The sequence below is a fragment of the Fringilla coelebs genome, assembly GCF_963513975.1.
Source record: "Fringilla coelebs genome assembly, contig: SCAFFOLD_40, whole genome shotgun sequence".
Lineage (NCBI taxonomy): Eukaryota > Metazoa > Chordata > Aves > Passeriformes > Fringillidae > Fringilla > Fringilla coelebs.
Genome location: NW_028167217.1, coordinates 103,489 through 118,580, shown reverse-complemented (window position 1 = coordinate 118,580; position 15,092 = coordinate 103,489).

Sequence of the window (15,092 nt, the reverse complement as noted above, 5' to 3'; positions counted from 1 at the left end):
TCCAACTTGGTCTGGTTTGAGAGTGTCAAGTGGGTCCTGAAAACTGACACCCAGAACAGTGGCTTGTGAGTTTTGTTTCCCAGGGAAAAAGCCTGTACAATGGTTCAGGGTCCTGCGGCCTTAAATTGCCGGGTGCCTCCTGGAATTCGGCCTCTTGCAGGATGCCTCCCAGACGCAAGGTGGCACCAGTTCCAACTTGGTAGGGTTTAAGAGTGCCAAGTGGGTCCTGAAAACTGACACCCAGAACAGTGGCTTGTGAGTTTTGTTTCCCAGGGAAAAAGCCTGTAGAATTGTTCAGGGGCCTGAGGCCTTAAATTGCCGGGTGCCTCCTGGAATTCGGCCTCTCGCAGGATGCCTCCCTGACACAAGGTGGCACCAGTGCCAACTTGGTCTTGTTTAAGAGTGCCAAGTGGGTCCTGAAAACTGACACCCAGAACAGTGGCTTGTGAGTTTTGTTTCCCAGGGAAAAAGCATATACAGTGGTTCAGGGTCCTGCGGACTTAAATTGCCGGGTGCCTCCTGGAATTGCGCCTCTCGCAGGATGCCTCCCAGACGCAAGGTGGCACCAGTGCCAACTTGGTCTGCTTTGAGAGTGTCAAGTGGGTCCTGAAAACTGACGCCCAGAACAGTGGCTTGTGAGTTTTGTTTCCCAGGGAAAAAGCCTGTACAATGGTTCAGGATCCTGCGGCCTTAAATTGCCGGGTGCCTCCTGGAATTCCGCATCTCGCCAGATGTTTCCCAGACGCTAAGCAACACCAGTGCCAACTTGGTCTGGTTTAAGAGTGCCAAGTGGGTCCTGCAAACTGACACCCAGAACAGTGGCTTGTGAGTTTTGTCTCCCAGGGAAAAAGCCTGTACAATGGTTCAGGTTCCTGCGGCCTTAAATTGCCGGGTTCCTCCTGGAATTGCGCCTCTCGCAGGATGCCTCCCAGACGCAAGGTGGCACCAGTGCCAACTTGGTCTGCTTTGAGAGTGTCAAGTGGGTCCTGAAAACTGACACCCAGAACAGTGGCTTGTGAGTTTTGTTTCCCAGGGAAAAAGCCTGTACAATGGTTCAGGGTCCTGCGGCCTTAAATTGCCGGGTGCCTCCTGGAATTCCGCATCTCGCCAGGTGTTTCCCAGACGCTAAGCAACACCAGTGCCAACTTGGTCTGGTTTAAGAGTGCCAAGTGGGTCCTGCAAACTGACACCCAGAACAGTGGCTTGTGAGTTTTGTCTCCCAGGGAAAAAGCCTGTACAATGGTTCAGGTTCCTGCGGCCTTAAATTGCCGGGTGCCTCCTGGAATTGCGCCTCTCGCAGGATGCCTCCCAGACGCAAGGTGGCACCAGTGCCAACTTGGTCTGGTTTCAGAGTGCCAGGTGCCTCCTGCAAACTGACACCCAGAACAATGGCTTCTGAATTTTTTTTTCCAGAGTAAAAGCTCTTAGAAAGGTTTTGGGTCCGGCGGCCTTAAATTGCCGGGTGCCTCCTGGAATTCCGCCTCTCGCAGGATGCCTCCCAGACGCAAGGTGGCACCAGTGCCAACTTGGTCTTGTTTAAGAGTGCCAAGTGCGTCCTGCAAACTGACACCCAGAACAGTGGCTTGTGAGTTTTGTTTCCCAGGGAAAAAGCCTGTACAATGGTTCAGGGTCCTGCGGCCTTAAATTGCCGGGTGCCTCCTGGAATTCCGCAACTCGCCAGGTGTTTCCCAGACGCTAAGCAACACCAGTGCCAACTTAGTCTGGTTTAAGAGTGCCAAGTGGGTCCTGGAAACTGACACCCAGAACAGTGGCTTGTGAGTTTTGTTTCCCAGGGAAAAAGCCTGTACAATGGTGCAGGGTCCTGCGGCTTAAATTGCCGGGTGCCTCCTGGAATTCGGCGTCTTGCAGGATGCCTCCAAGACACAAAATGGCACCAGTGCCAACTTGGTCTGGTTTGAGAGTGCCAGGTGGCTCCTCCAAACTGACACCCAGAACAGTGGCTTGTGAGTTTTGTTTCCCAGGGAAAAAGCCTGTACAATGGTTCAGGGTCCTGCAGACTTAAATTGCCGGGTGCCTCCTGGAATTCGGCCACTTGCAGGATTCCTCCCAGACGCAAAGTGGCACCAGTTCCAACTTGGTCTGGTTTAAGAGTGCCAAGTGGGTCCTGAAAACTGACATCCAGAACAGTGGCTTGTGAGTTTTGTTTCCCAGGGAAAAAGCCTGTACCATGGTTCAGGGTCCTGCGGCCTTTAATTGCCGGGTGCCTCCTGGAATTCCGCATCTCGCCAGATGTTTCCCAGACGCTAAGAAACACCAGTGCCAACTTGGTCTGGTTTAAGAGTGCCAAGTGGGTCCTGCAAACTGACACCCAGAACAGTGGCTTGTGAGTTTTGTTGCCCAGGGAAAAAGCCTGTACAATGGTTCAGGTTCCTGCGGCCTTAAATTGCCGGGTGCCTCCTGGAATTCGGCGTCTTGCAAGATGCCTCCCAGACGCAAGGTGGCACCAGTGCCAACTTGGTCTTGTTTGAGAGTGTCAAGTGGGTCCTGCAAACTGACACCCAGAACAGTGGCTTGTGAATTTTGTTTCCCAGGGAAAAAGCCTGTAGAATGGTTCAGGGTCCTGCGGCCTTAATATGCCGGGTGCCTCCTGGAATTCCGCCTCTCGCAGGATGCCTCCCAGACGCAAGGTGGCACCAGTGCCAACTTGGTCTGGTATGAGAGTGCAAAGTGGGTCCTGAAAACTGACACCCAGAACAGTGGCTTGTGAGTTTTGTTTCCCAGGGAAAAAGCCTGTACAATGGTTCAGGGGCCTGAGGCCTTAAATTGCTGGGTGCCTCCTGGAATTCGGACTCTCGCAGGGTGCCTCCCAGAGGAAAAATGACACCATTTGCAACTTGGTCTGGTTTGAGAGTGTCAAGTGGGTCCTGAAAACTGACACCCAGAACAGTGGCTTGTGAGTTTTGTTTCCCAGGGAAAAAGCCTGTAGAATGGTTCAGGGTCCTGCGGACTTAAATTGCCGGGTGCCTCCTGGAATTCGGCCACTCGCAGGATGCCTCCCAGACGCAAAGTGGCACCAGTTCCAACTAGGTCTGGTTTAAGAGTGCCAAGTGGGTCCTGAAAACTGACACCCAGAACAGTGGCTTGTGAGTTTTGTTTCCCAGGGAAAAAGCCTGTAAAATGGTTCAGGATCCTGCGGCCTTAAATTGCCGGGTGCCTCCTGGAATTCCGCATCTCGCCAGATGTTTCCCAGACGCTAAGCAACACCAGTGCCAACTTGGTCTGGTTTAAGAGTGCCAAGTGGGTCCTGCAAACTGACACCCAGAACAGTGGCTTGTGAGTTTTGTCTCCCAGGGAAAAAGCCTGTACAATGGTTCAGGTTCCTGCGGCCTTAAATTGCCGGGTTCCTCCTGGAATTGCGCCTCTCGCAGGATGCCTCCCAGACGCAAGGTGGCACCAGTGCCAACTTGGTCTGCTTTGAGAGTGTCAAGTGGGTCCTGAAAACTGACACCCAGAACAGTGGCTTGTGAGTTTTGTTTCCCAGGGAAAAAGCCTGTACCATGGTTCAGGGTCCTGCGGCCTTAAATTGCCGGGTGCCTCCTGGAATTCCGCATCTCGCCAGGTGTTTCCCAGACGCTAAGCAACACCAGTGCCAACTTGGTCTGGTTTAAGAGTGCCAAGTGGGTCCTGCAAACTGACACCCAGAACAGTGGCTTGTGAGTTTTGTCTCCCAGGGAAAAAGCCTGTACAATGGTTCAGGTTCCTGCGGCCTTAAATTGCCGGGTGCCTCCTGGAATTGCGCCTCTCGCAGGATGCCTCCCAGACGCAAGGTGGCACCAGTGCCAACTTGGTCTGGTTTCAGAGTGCCAGGTGCCTCCTGCAAACTGACACCCAGAACAATGGCTTCTGAATTTTTTTTTCCAGAGTAAAAGCTCTTAGAAAGGTTTTGGGTCCGGCGGCCTTAAATTGCCGGGTGCCTCCTGGAATTCCGCCTCTCGCAGGATGCCTCCCAGACGCAAGGTGGCACCAGTGCCAACTTGGTCTTGTTTAAGAGTGCCAAGTGCGTCCTGCAAACTGACACCCAGAACAGTGGCTTGTGAGTTTTGTTTCCCAGGGAAAAAGCCTGTACAATGGTTCAGGGTCCTGCGGCCTTAAATTGCCGGGTGCCTCCTGGAATTCCGCAACTGGCCAGGTGTTTCCCAGACGCTAAGCAACAACAGTGCCAACTTAGTCTGGTTTAAGAGTGCCAAGTGGGTCCTGGAAACTGACACCCAGAACAGTGGCTTGTGAGTTTTGTTTCCCAGGGAAAAAGCCTGTACAATGGTTCAGGGTCCTGCGGCTTAAATTGCCGGGTGCCTCCTGGAATTCGGCGTCTTGCAGGATGCCTCCAAGACACAAAATGGCACCAGTGCCAACTTGGTCTGGTTTGAGAGTGCCAGGTGGCTCCTCCAAACTGACACCCAGAACAGTGGCTTGTGAGTTTTGTTTCCCAGGGAAAAAGCCTGTACAATGGTTCAGGGTCCTGCAGACTTAAATTGCCGGGTGCCTCCTGGAATTCGGCCACTCGCAGGATTCCTCCCAGACGCAAAGTGGCACCAGTTCCAACTTGGTCTGGTTTAAGAGTGCCAAGTGGGTCCTGAAAACTGACATCCAGAACAGTGGCTTGTGAGTTTTGTTTCCCAGGGAAAAAGCCTGTACCATGGTTCAGGGTCCTGCGGCCTTTAATTGCCGGGTGCCTCCTGGAATTCCGCATCTCGCCAGATGTTTCCCAGACGCTAAGAAACACCAGTGCCAACTTGGTCTGGTTTAAGAGTGCCAAGTGGGTCCTGCAAACTGACACCCAGAACAGTGGCTTGTGAGTTTTGTTGCCCAGGGAAAAAGCCTGTACAATGGTTCAGGTTCCTGCGGCCTTAAATTGCCGGGTGCCTCCTGGAATTCGGCGTCTTGCAAGATGCCTCCCAGACGCAAGGTGGCACCAGTGCCAACTTGGTCTTGTTTGAGAGTGTCAAGTGGGTCCTGCAAACTGACACCCAGAACAGTGGCTTGTGAATTTTGTTTCCCAGGGAAAAAGCCTGTAGAATGGTTCAGGGTCCTGCGGCCTTAATATGCCGGGTGCCTCCTGGAATTCCGCCTCTCGCAGGATGCCTCCCAGACGCAAGGTGGCACCAGTGCCAACTTGGTCTGGTATGAGAGTGCAAAGTGGGTCCTGAAAACTGACACCCAGAACAGTGGCTTGTGAGTTTTGTTTCCCAGGGAAAAAGCCTGTACAATGGTTCAGGGGCCTGAGGCCTTAAATTGCTGGGTGCCTCCTGGAATTCGGACTCTCGCAGGGTGCCTCCCAGAGGAAAAATGACACCATTTGCAACTTGGTCTGGTTTGAGAGTGTCAAGTGGGTCCTGAAAACTGACACCCAGAACAGTGGCTTGTGAGTTTTGTTTCCCAGGGAAAAAGCCTGTAGAATGGTTCAGGGTCCTGCGGACTTAAATTGCCGGGTGCCTCCTGGAATTCGGCCACTCGCAGGATGCCTCCCAGACGCAAAGTGGCACCAGTTCCAACTAGGTCTGGTTTAAGAGTGCCAAGTGGGTCCTGAAAACTGACACCCAGAACAGTGGCTTGTGAGTTTTGTTTCCCAGGGAAAAAGCCTGTAAAATGGTTCAGGGTCCTGCGGCCTTAAATTGACGGGTGCCTCCTGGAATTGCGCCTCTCGCAGGATGCCTCCCAGACGCAAGTTGGCACCAGTGCCAACTTGGTCTGGTTTGAGAGTGCCAAGTGGGTCCTGAAAACTGATACCAAGAACAGTGGCTTGTGAGTTTTGTTTCCCAGGGAAAAAGCCTGTACATTGGTTCAGGGGCCTGAGGCCTTAAATTGCCGGGTGCCTCCTGGAATTCGGACTCTCGCAGGGTGCCTCCCAGAGGCAAAATGGCACCATTTCCAACTTGGTCTGGTTTGAGAGTGTCAAGTGGGTCCTGCAAACTGACACCCAGAACAGTGGCTTGTGAGTTTTGTTTCCCAGGGAAAAAGCCTGTACCATGGTTCAGGGTCCTGCGGCCTTAAATTGCCGGGTGACTCCTGGAATTCCGCATCTCGCCAGATGTTTCCCAGACGCTAAGCAACACCAGTGCCTACTTGGTCTGGTTTAAGAGTGCCAAGTGGGTCCTGGAAACTGACACCCAGAACAGTGGCTTGTGAGTTTTGTTTCCCAGGGAAAAAGCCTGTACAATGGTTCAGGGGCCTGAGGCCTTAAATTGCCAAGTGCTTCCTTGAATTGCGCCTCTCGCAGGATGCCTCCCAGACGCAAGGTGGCACCAATTCCAACTTGGTCTGGTTTAAGAGTGCCAAGTGGGTCCTGAAAACTGACACCCAGAACAGTGGCTTGTGAGTTTTGTTTCCCAGGGAAAAAGCCTGTAAAATGGTTCAGGGGCCTGAGGCCTTAAATTGCTGGGTGCCTCCTGGAATTCGGACTCTCGCAGGGTGCCTCCCAGAGGCAAAATGACACCATTTCCAACTTGGTCTGGTTTGAGAGTGTCAAGTGGGTCCTGAAAACTGACACCCAGAACAGTGGCTTGTGAGTTTTGTTTCCCAGGGAAAAAGCCTGTACAATGGTTCAGGGTCCTGCGGCCTTAAATTGCCGGGTGCCACCTGGAATTGCGCCTCTCGCAGGATGCCTCCCAGACGCAAGGTGGCACCAGTGCCAACTTGGTCTGGTTTGAGAGTGCCAGGTGGCTCCTGCAAACTGACACCCAGAACAATGGCTTCTGAATTTTTTTTTCCATGGAAAAAGCCTGTAGAAAGGTTTTGGGGCCTGCGGCCTTAAATTGCCGGGTGCCTCCTTGAATTCCGCCTCTCGCAGGATGCCTCCCAGACGCAAGGTGGCACCAGTGCCAACTTGGTCTGGTTTGAGAGTGCCAAGTGGGTCCTGAAAACTGACACCCAGAACAGTGGCTTGTGAGTTTTGCTTCCCAGGGATAAAGCCTGTACAATGGTTCAGGGGCCTGAGGCCTTAAATTGCCCGGTTGCCTCCTGGAATTGCGCCTCTCGCAGGATGCCTCCCAGACGCAAGATGGCACCAGTGCCAACTTGGTCTGCTTTGAGAGTGTCAAGTGGGTCCTGAAAACTGACACCCAGAACAGTGGCTTGTGAGTTTTGTTTCCCAGGGAAAAAGCCTGTACAATGGTTCAGGGGCCTGAGGCCTTAAATTGCCAAGTGCTTCCTTGAATTGCGCCTCTCGCAGGATGCCTCCCAGACGCAAGGTGGCACCAGTTCCAACTTGGTCTGGTTTAAGAGTGCCAAGTGGGTCCTGAAAACTGACACCCAGAACAGTGGCTTGTGAGTTTTGTTTCCCAGGGAAAAAGCCTGTACAATGGTTCAGGGGCCTGAGGCCTTAAATTGCTGGCTGCCTCCTGGAATTCGGACTCTCGCAGGGTGCCTCCCAGAGGCAAAATGACACCATTTCCAACTTGGTCTGGTTTGAGAGTGTCAAGTGTGTCCTGAAAACTGACACCCAGAACAGTGGCTTGTGAGTTTTGTTGCCCAGGGAAAAAGCCTGTACAATGGTTCAGGGCCTGAGGCCTTAAATTGCTGGGTGCCTCCTGGAACTCGGACTCTCGCAGGGTGCCTCCCAGACGCAAGGTGGCACCATTTCCAACGTGGACTGGTTTGAGAGTGTCAAGTGGGTCCTGAAAACTGACACCCAGAACAGTGGCTTGTGAGTTTTGTTTCCTAGGGAAAAAGCCTGTACAATGGTTCAGGGTCCTGCGGCCTTAAATTGCCGGGTGCCTCCTGGAATTCCGCAACTCGCCAGGTGTTTCCCAGACGCTAAGCAACACCAGTGCCAACTTGGTCTGATTTAAGAGTGTCAAGTGGGTCCTGGAAACTGACACCCAGAACAGTGGCTTGTGAGTTTTGTTTCCCAGGGAAAAAGCCTGTACAATGGTTCAGGGTCCTGCGGCCTTAAATTGCCGGGTGCCTCCTGGAATTCCGCCTCTCGCAGGATGCCTCCCAGACGCAAGGTGGCACTAGTGCCAACTTGGTCTGGTTTGAGAGTGCCAAGTGGGTCCTGAAAACTGACACCCAGAACAGTGGCTTGTGAGTTTTGTTTCCCAGGGAAAAAGCCTGTAGAATTATTCAGGGGCCTGAGGCCTTAAATTGCTGGGTGCCTCCTGGAATTCGGCCTCTCGCAGGATGCCTCCCAGACACAAGGTGGCACCAGTGCCAACTTGGTCTTGTTTAAGAGTGCCAAGTGGGTCCTGAAAACTGACGCGCAGAACAGTGGCTTGTGAGTTTTGTTTCCCAGGGAAAAAGCCTATACAGTGGTTCAGGGTCCTGCGGCCTTAAATTGCCGGGTGCCTCCTGGAATTGCGCCTCTCGCAGGATGCCTCCCAGACGCAAGGTGGCACCAGTGCCAACTTGGTCTGCTCTGAGAGTGCCAAGTGGGTCCTGCAAACTGACACCCAGAACAGTGGCTTGTGAGTTTTGTTGCCCAGGGAAAAAGCCTGTAGAATGCCTTTGGGTTCTGCGGCCTTAAATTGCCGGGTGCCACCTGGAATTGCGCCTCTCGCAGGATGCCTCCCAGACGCAAGGTGGCACCAGTGCCAACTTGGTCTGGTTTGAGAGTGCCAGGTGCCTCCTGCAAACTGACACCCAGAACAATGGCTTCTGAATTTTTTTTTCCAGGGAAAAAGCCTGTAGAAAGGTTTTGGGTCCTGCGGCCTTAAATTGCCGGGTGCCTCCTGGAATTCCGCATCTCGCCAGATGTTTCCCAGACGCTAAGCAACACCAGTGCCAACTTGGTCTGGTTTAAGAGTGCCAAGTGGGTCCTGCAAACTGACACCCAGAACAGTGGCTTGTGAGTTTTGTCTCCCAGGGAAAAAGCCTGTACAATGGTTCAGGTTCCTGCGGCCTTAAATTGCCGGGTGCCTCCTGGAATTCGGCGTCTTGCAAGATGCCTCCCAGACGCAAGGTGGCACCAGTGCCAACTTGGTCTTGTTTGAGAGTGCCAAGTGGGTCCTGCAAACTGACACCCAGAACAGTGGCTTGTGAGTTTTGTTTCCCAGGGAAAAAGCCTGTACAATGGTTCAGGTTCCTGCGGCCTTAAATTGACGGGTGCCTCCTGGAATTCCGCCTCTCGCAGGATGCCTCCCAGACGCAAGGTGGCACCAGTGCCAACTTGGTCTGGTTTGAGAGTGCCAAGTGGGTCCTGAAAACTGACACCCAGAACAGTGGCTTGTGAGTTTTGTTTCCCAGGGAAAAAGCCTGTACAATGGTTCAGGGGCCTGAGGCCTTAAGTTGCTGGGTGCCTCCTGGAATTCGGACTCTCGCAGGGTGCCTCCCAGAGGCAAAATGACACCATTTCCAACTTGGTCTGGTTTGAGAGTGTCAAGTGTGTCCTGAAAACTGCCACCCAGAACAGTGGCTTGTGAGTTTTGTTGCCCAGGGAAAAAGCCTGTACAATGGTTCAGGGTCCTGCGGCCTTAAATTGCCGGGTGCCTCCTGGAATTCGGCCTCTCGCAGGATGCCTCCCAGACGCAAGGTGGCACCAGTTCCAACTTGGTAGGGTTTAAGAGTGCCAAGTGGGTCCTGAAAACTGACACCCAGAACAGTGGCTTGTGAGTTTTGTTGCCCAGGGAAAAAGCCTGTAGAATTGTTCAGGGACCTGAGGCCTTAAATTGCTGGGTGCCTCCTGGAATTCGGCCTCTCGCAGGATGCCTCCCAGACACAAGGTGGCACCAGTGCCAACTTGGTCTTGTTTAAGAGTGCCAAGTGGGTCCTGAAAACTGACACCCAGAACAGTGGCTTGTGAGTTTTGTTGCCCAGGGAAAAAGCCTGTACAATGGTTCAGGGTCCTGCGGCATTAAATTGATGGGTGCCTCCTGAAATTCGGCCTCTCGCAGAATGCCTCCCAGACGCAAGGTGGCACCAGTGCCAACTTGGTCTGGTTTGAGAGTGTCAAGTGGGTCCTGAAAACTGACACCCAGAACAGTGGCTTCTGAATTTTGTTTTCCAGGGAAAAAGCCTGTAGAATGGTTTTGGGTCCTGCGGCCTTAAATTGCCGGGTGCCTCCTGGAATTCGGCCTCTCGCAGGATGCCTCCCAGACGCAAGGTGGCACCAGTGCCAACTTGGTCTGCTTTGAGAGTGTCAAGTGGGTCCTGAAAACTGACACCCAGAACAGTGGCTTGTGAGTTTTGTTTCCCAGGGAAAAAGCCTGTACAATGGTTCAGGGGCCTGAGGCCTTCAATTGCCAAATGCTTCCTTGAATTGCGCCTCTCGCAGGATGCCTCCCAGACGCAAGGTGGCACCAGTTCCAACTTGGTCTGGTTTAAGAGTGCCAAGTGGGTCCTGAAAACTGACACCCAGAACAATGGCTTCTGAATTTTTTTTTCCAGGGAAAAAGCCTGTAGAAAGGTTTTGGGACCTGCGGCCTTAATATGCCGGGTGCCTCCTGGAATTCCGCCTCTCGCAGGATGCCTCCCAGACGCAAGGTGGCACCAGTGCCAACTTGGTCTGCTTTGAGAGTGCCAAGTGCGTCCTGAAAACTGACACCCAGAACAGTGGCTAGTGAGTTTTGTTCCCCAAGGAAAAAGCCTGCACAATGGTTCAGGGGCCTGAGGCCTTAAATTGCTGGGTGCCTCCTGGAATTCGGACTCTCGCAGGGTGCCTCCCAGAGGCAAAATGACACCATTTCCAACTTGGTCTGGTTTGAGAGTGCCAAGTGGGTCCTGAAAACTGACACCCAGAACAGTGGCTTGTGAGTTTTGTTTCCCAGGGAAAAAGCCTGTACAATGGTTCAGGGTCCTGCGGCCTTAAATTGCCGGGTGCCTCCTGGAATTCCGCCTCTCGCAGGATGCCTCCAAGACGCAAAATGGCACCAGTGCCAAGTTGGTCTGGTTTGAGAGTGCCAGGTGGCTCCTGCAAACTGACACCCAGAACAGTGGCTTGTGAATTTTGTTTCCCAGGGAAAAAGCCTGTAGAATGGTTTTGGGTTCTGTGGCCTTAAATTGCCGGGTGCCTCCTGGAATTCCGCCTCTCGCAGGATGCCTCCCAGACGCAAGGTGGCACCAGTGCCAACTTGGTCTGGTTTGAGAGTGCCCAGTGGGTCCTGAAAACTGACACCCAGAACAGTGGCTTGTGAGTTTTGTTTCCCAGGGAAAAAGCCTGTAGAATTGTTCAGGGGCCTGAGGCCTTAAATTGCTGGGTGCCTCCTGGAATTCGGCCTCTCGCAGGATGCCTCCCAGACACAAGGTGGCACCAGTGCCAACTTGGTCTTGTTTAAGAGTGCCAAGTGGGTCCTGAAAACTGACGCGCAGAACAGTAGCTTGTGAGTTTTGTTTCCCAGGAAAAAAGCCTATACAGTGGTTCGAGGTCCTGCGGCCTTGAATTGCCGGGTGCCTCCTGGAATTGCGCCTCTCGCAGGATGCCTCCCAGACGCAAGGTGGCACCAGTGCCAACTTGATCTGCATTGAGAGTGCAGAGTGGGTCCTGAAAACTGACACCCAGAACAGTGGCTTGTGAGTTTTGTTGCCCAGGGAAAAAGCCTGTACAATGGTTCAGGGTCCTGCGGCCTTAAATTGCCGGGTGCCTCCTGGAATTGCGCCTCTCGCAGGATGCCTCCCAGACGCAAGGTGGCACCAGTGCCAACTTGGTCTGGTTTGAGAGTGCCAGGTGCCTCCTGCAAACTGACACCCAGAACAATGGCTTCTGAATTTTTTTTTCCAGGGAAAAAGCCTGTAGAAAGGTTTTGGGTCCTGCGGCCTTAAATTGCCGGGTGCCTCCTGGAATTCGGCCACTCGCAGGATGCCTCCCAGACGCAAGGTGGCACCAGTGCAAACTTGGTCTGGTTTGAGAGTGCCAAGTGCGTCCTGAAAACTGACACCCAGAACAGAGGCTTGTGAGTTTTGTTTCCCAGGGAAAAAGCCTGTACAATGGTTCAGGTTCCTGCGGCCTTAAATTGCCGGGTGCCTCCTGGAATTCGGCGTCTTGCAAGATGCCTCCCAGACGCAAGGTGGCACGAGTGCCAACTTGGTCTTGTTTGAGAGTGCCAAGTGGGTCCTGCAAACTGACACCCAGAACAGTGGCTTGTGAATTTTGTTTCCCAGGGAAAAAGCCTGTAGAATGGTTCAGGGTCCTGCGGCCTTAATATGCCGGGTGCCTCCTGGAATTCCGCCTCTCGCAGGATGCCTCCCAGACGCAAGGTGGCACCAGTGCCAACTTGGTCTGGTATGAGAGTGCAAAGTGGGTCCTGAAAACTGACACCCAGAACAGTGGCTTGTGAGTTTTGTTTCCCAGGGAAAAAGCCTGTACAATGGTTCAGGGGCCTGAGGCCTTAAATTGCTGGGTGCCTCCTGGAATTCGGACTCTCGCAGTGTGCCTCCCAGAGGAAAAATGACACCATTTGCAACTTGGTCTGGTTTGAGAGTGTCAAGTGGGTCCTGAAAACTCACACCCAGAACAGTGGCTTGTGAGTTTTGTTTCCCAGGGAAAAAGCCTGTACAATGGTTCAGGGTCCTGCAGCCTTAAATTGCCGGGTGCCTCCTGGAATTCGGCGTCTTGCAGGATGCCTCCAAGACAAAAAATGGCACCAGTGCCAACTTGGTCTGGTTTGAGAGTGCCAGGTGGCTTCTGCAAACTGACACCCAGAACAGTGGCTTGTGAGTTTTGTTTCCCAGGGAAAAAGCCTGTAGAATGGTTCAGGGTCCTGCGGACTTAAATTGCCGGGTGCCTCCTGGAATTCGGCCACTCGCAGGATGCCTCCCAGACGCAAAGTGGCACCAGTTCCAACTTGGTCTGGTTTAAGAGTGCCAAGTGGGTCCTGAAAACTGACACCCAGAACAGTGGCTTGTGAGTTTTGTTTCCCAGGGAAAAAGCCTGTAAAATGGTTCAGGGTCCTGCGGCCTTAAATTGACGGGTGCCTCCTGGAATTGCGCCTCTCGCAGGATGCCTCCCAGACGCAAGTTGGCACCAGTGCCAACTTGGTCTGGTTTGAGAGTGCCAAGTGGGTCCTGAAAACTGATACCAAGAACAGTGGCTTGTGAGTTTTGTTTCCCAGGGAAAAAGCCTGTACATTGGTTCAGGGGCCTGAGGCCTTAAATTGCCGGGTGCCTCCTGGAATTCGGACTCTCGCAGGGTGCCTCCCAGAGGCAAAATGGCACCATTTCCAACTTGGTCTGGTTTGAGAGTGTCAAGTGGGTCCTGCAAACTGACACCCAGAACAGTGGCTTGTGAGTTTTGTTTCCCAGGGAAAAAGCCTGTACCATGGTTCAGGGTCCTGCGGCCTTAAATTGCCGGGTGACTCCTGGAATTCCGCATCTCGCCAGATGTTTCCCAGACGCTAAGCAACACCAGTGCCTACTTGGTCTGGTTTAAGAGTGCCAAGTGGGTCCTGGAAACTGACACCCAGAACAGTGGCTTGTGAGTTTTGTTTCCCAGGGAAAAAGCCTGTACAATGGTTCAGGGTCCTGCGGCCTTAAATTGCCAAGTGCCACCTGGAATTGCGCCTCTCGCAGGATGCCTCCCAGACGCAAGGTGGCACCAGTGCCAACTTGGTCTGGTTTGAGAGTGCCAGGTGGCTCCTGCAAACTGACACCCAGAACAATGGCTTCTGAATTTTTTTTTCCATGGAAAAAGCCTGTAGAAAGGTTTTGGGGCCTGCGGCCTTAAATTGCCGGGTGCCTCCTGGAATTCCGCCTCTCGCAGGATGCCTCCCAGACGCAAGGTGGCACCAGTTCCAACTTGGTCTGGTTTAAGAGTGCCAAGTGGGTCCTGAAAACTGACACCCAGAACAGTGGCTTGTGAGTTTTGTTTCCCAGGGAAAAAGCCTGTACAATGGTTCAGGGGCCTGAGGCCTTAAATTGCTGGGTGCCTCCTGGAATTCGGACTCTCGCAGGGTGCCTCCCAGAGGCAAAATGACACCATTTCCAACTTGGTCTGGTTTGAGAGTGTCAAGTGTGTCCTGAAAACTGACACCCAGAACAGTGGCTTGTGAGTTTTGTTGCCCAGGGAAAAAGCCTCTACAATGGTTCAGGGTCCTGCGGCCTTAAATTGCCGGGTGCCACCTGGAATTGCGCCTCTCGCAGGATGCCTCCCAGACGCAAGGTGGCAGCAGTGCCAACTTGGTCTGGTTTTAGAGTGCCAGGTGCCTCCTGCAAACTGACACCCAGAACAATGGCTTCTGAATTTTTTTTTCCAGGGAAAAAGCCTGTAGAAAGGTTTTGGGACCTGCGGCCTTAATATGCCGGGTGCCTCCTGGAATTCCGCCTCTCGCAGGATGCCTCCCAGACACAAGGTGGCACCAGTGCCAACTTGGTCTGGTTTGAGAGTGCCAGGTGGGTCCTGAAAACTGACACCCAGAACAGTGGCTTGTGAGTTTTGTTTCCCAGGGAAAAAGCCTGTACAATGGTTCAGGGGCCTGAGGCCTTAAATTGCTGGGTGCCTCCTGGAACTCGGACTCTCGCAGGGTGCCTCCCAGACGCAAGGTGGCACCATTTCCAACTTGGACTGGTTTGAGAGTGTCAAGTGGGTCCTGAAAACTGACACCCAGAACAGTGGCTTGTGAGTTTTGTTTCCTAGGGAAAAAGCCTGTACAATGGTTCAGGGTCCTGCGGCCGTAAATTGCCGGGTGCCTCCTGGAATTCCGCAACTCGCCAGGTGTTTCCCAGACGCTAAGCAACACCAGTGCCAACTTGGTCTGATTTAAGAGTGTCAAGTGGGTCCTGGAAACTGACACCCAGAACAGTGGCTTGTGAGTTTTGTTTCCCAGGGAAAAAGCCTGTACAATGGTTCAGGGTCCTGCGGCCTTAAATTGCCGGGTGCCTCCTGGAATTCCGCCTCTCGCAGGATGCCTCCAAGACGCAAAATGGCACCAGTGCCAACTTGGTCTGGTTTGAGAGTGCCAGGTGGCTCCTGCAAACTGACACCCAGAACAATGGCTTCTGAATTTTTTTTTCCAGGGAAAAAGCCTGTAGAAAGGTTTTGGGTCCTGCGGCCTTAAATTGCCGGGTGCCTCCTGGAATTCCGCATCTCGCCAGATGTTTCCCAGACGCTAAGCAACACCAGTGCCAACTTGGTCTGGTTTAAGAGTGCCAAGTGGGTCCTGCAAACTGACACCCAGAACAGTGGCTTGTGAGTTTTGTTTCCCAGG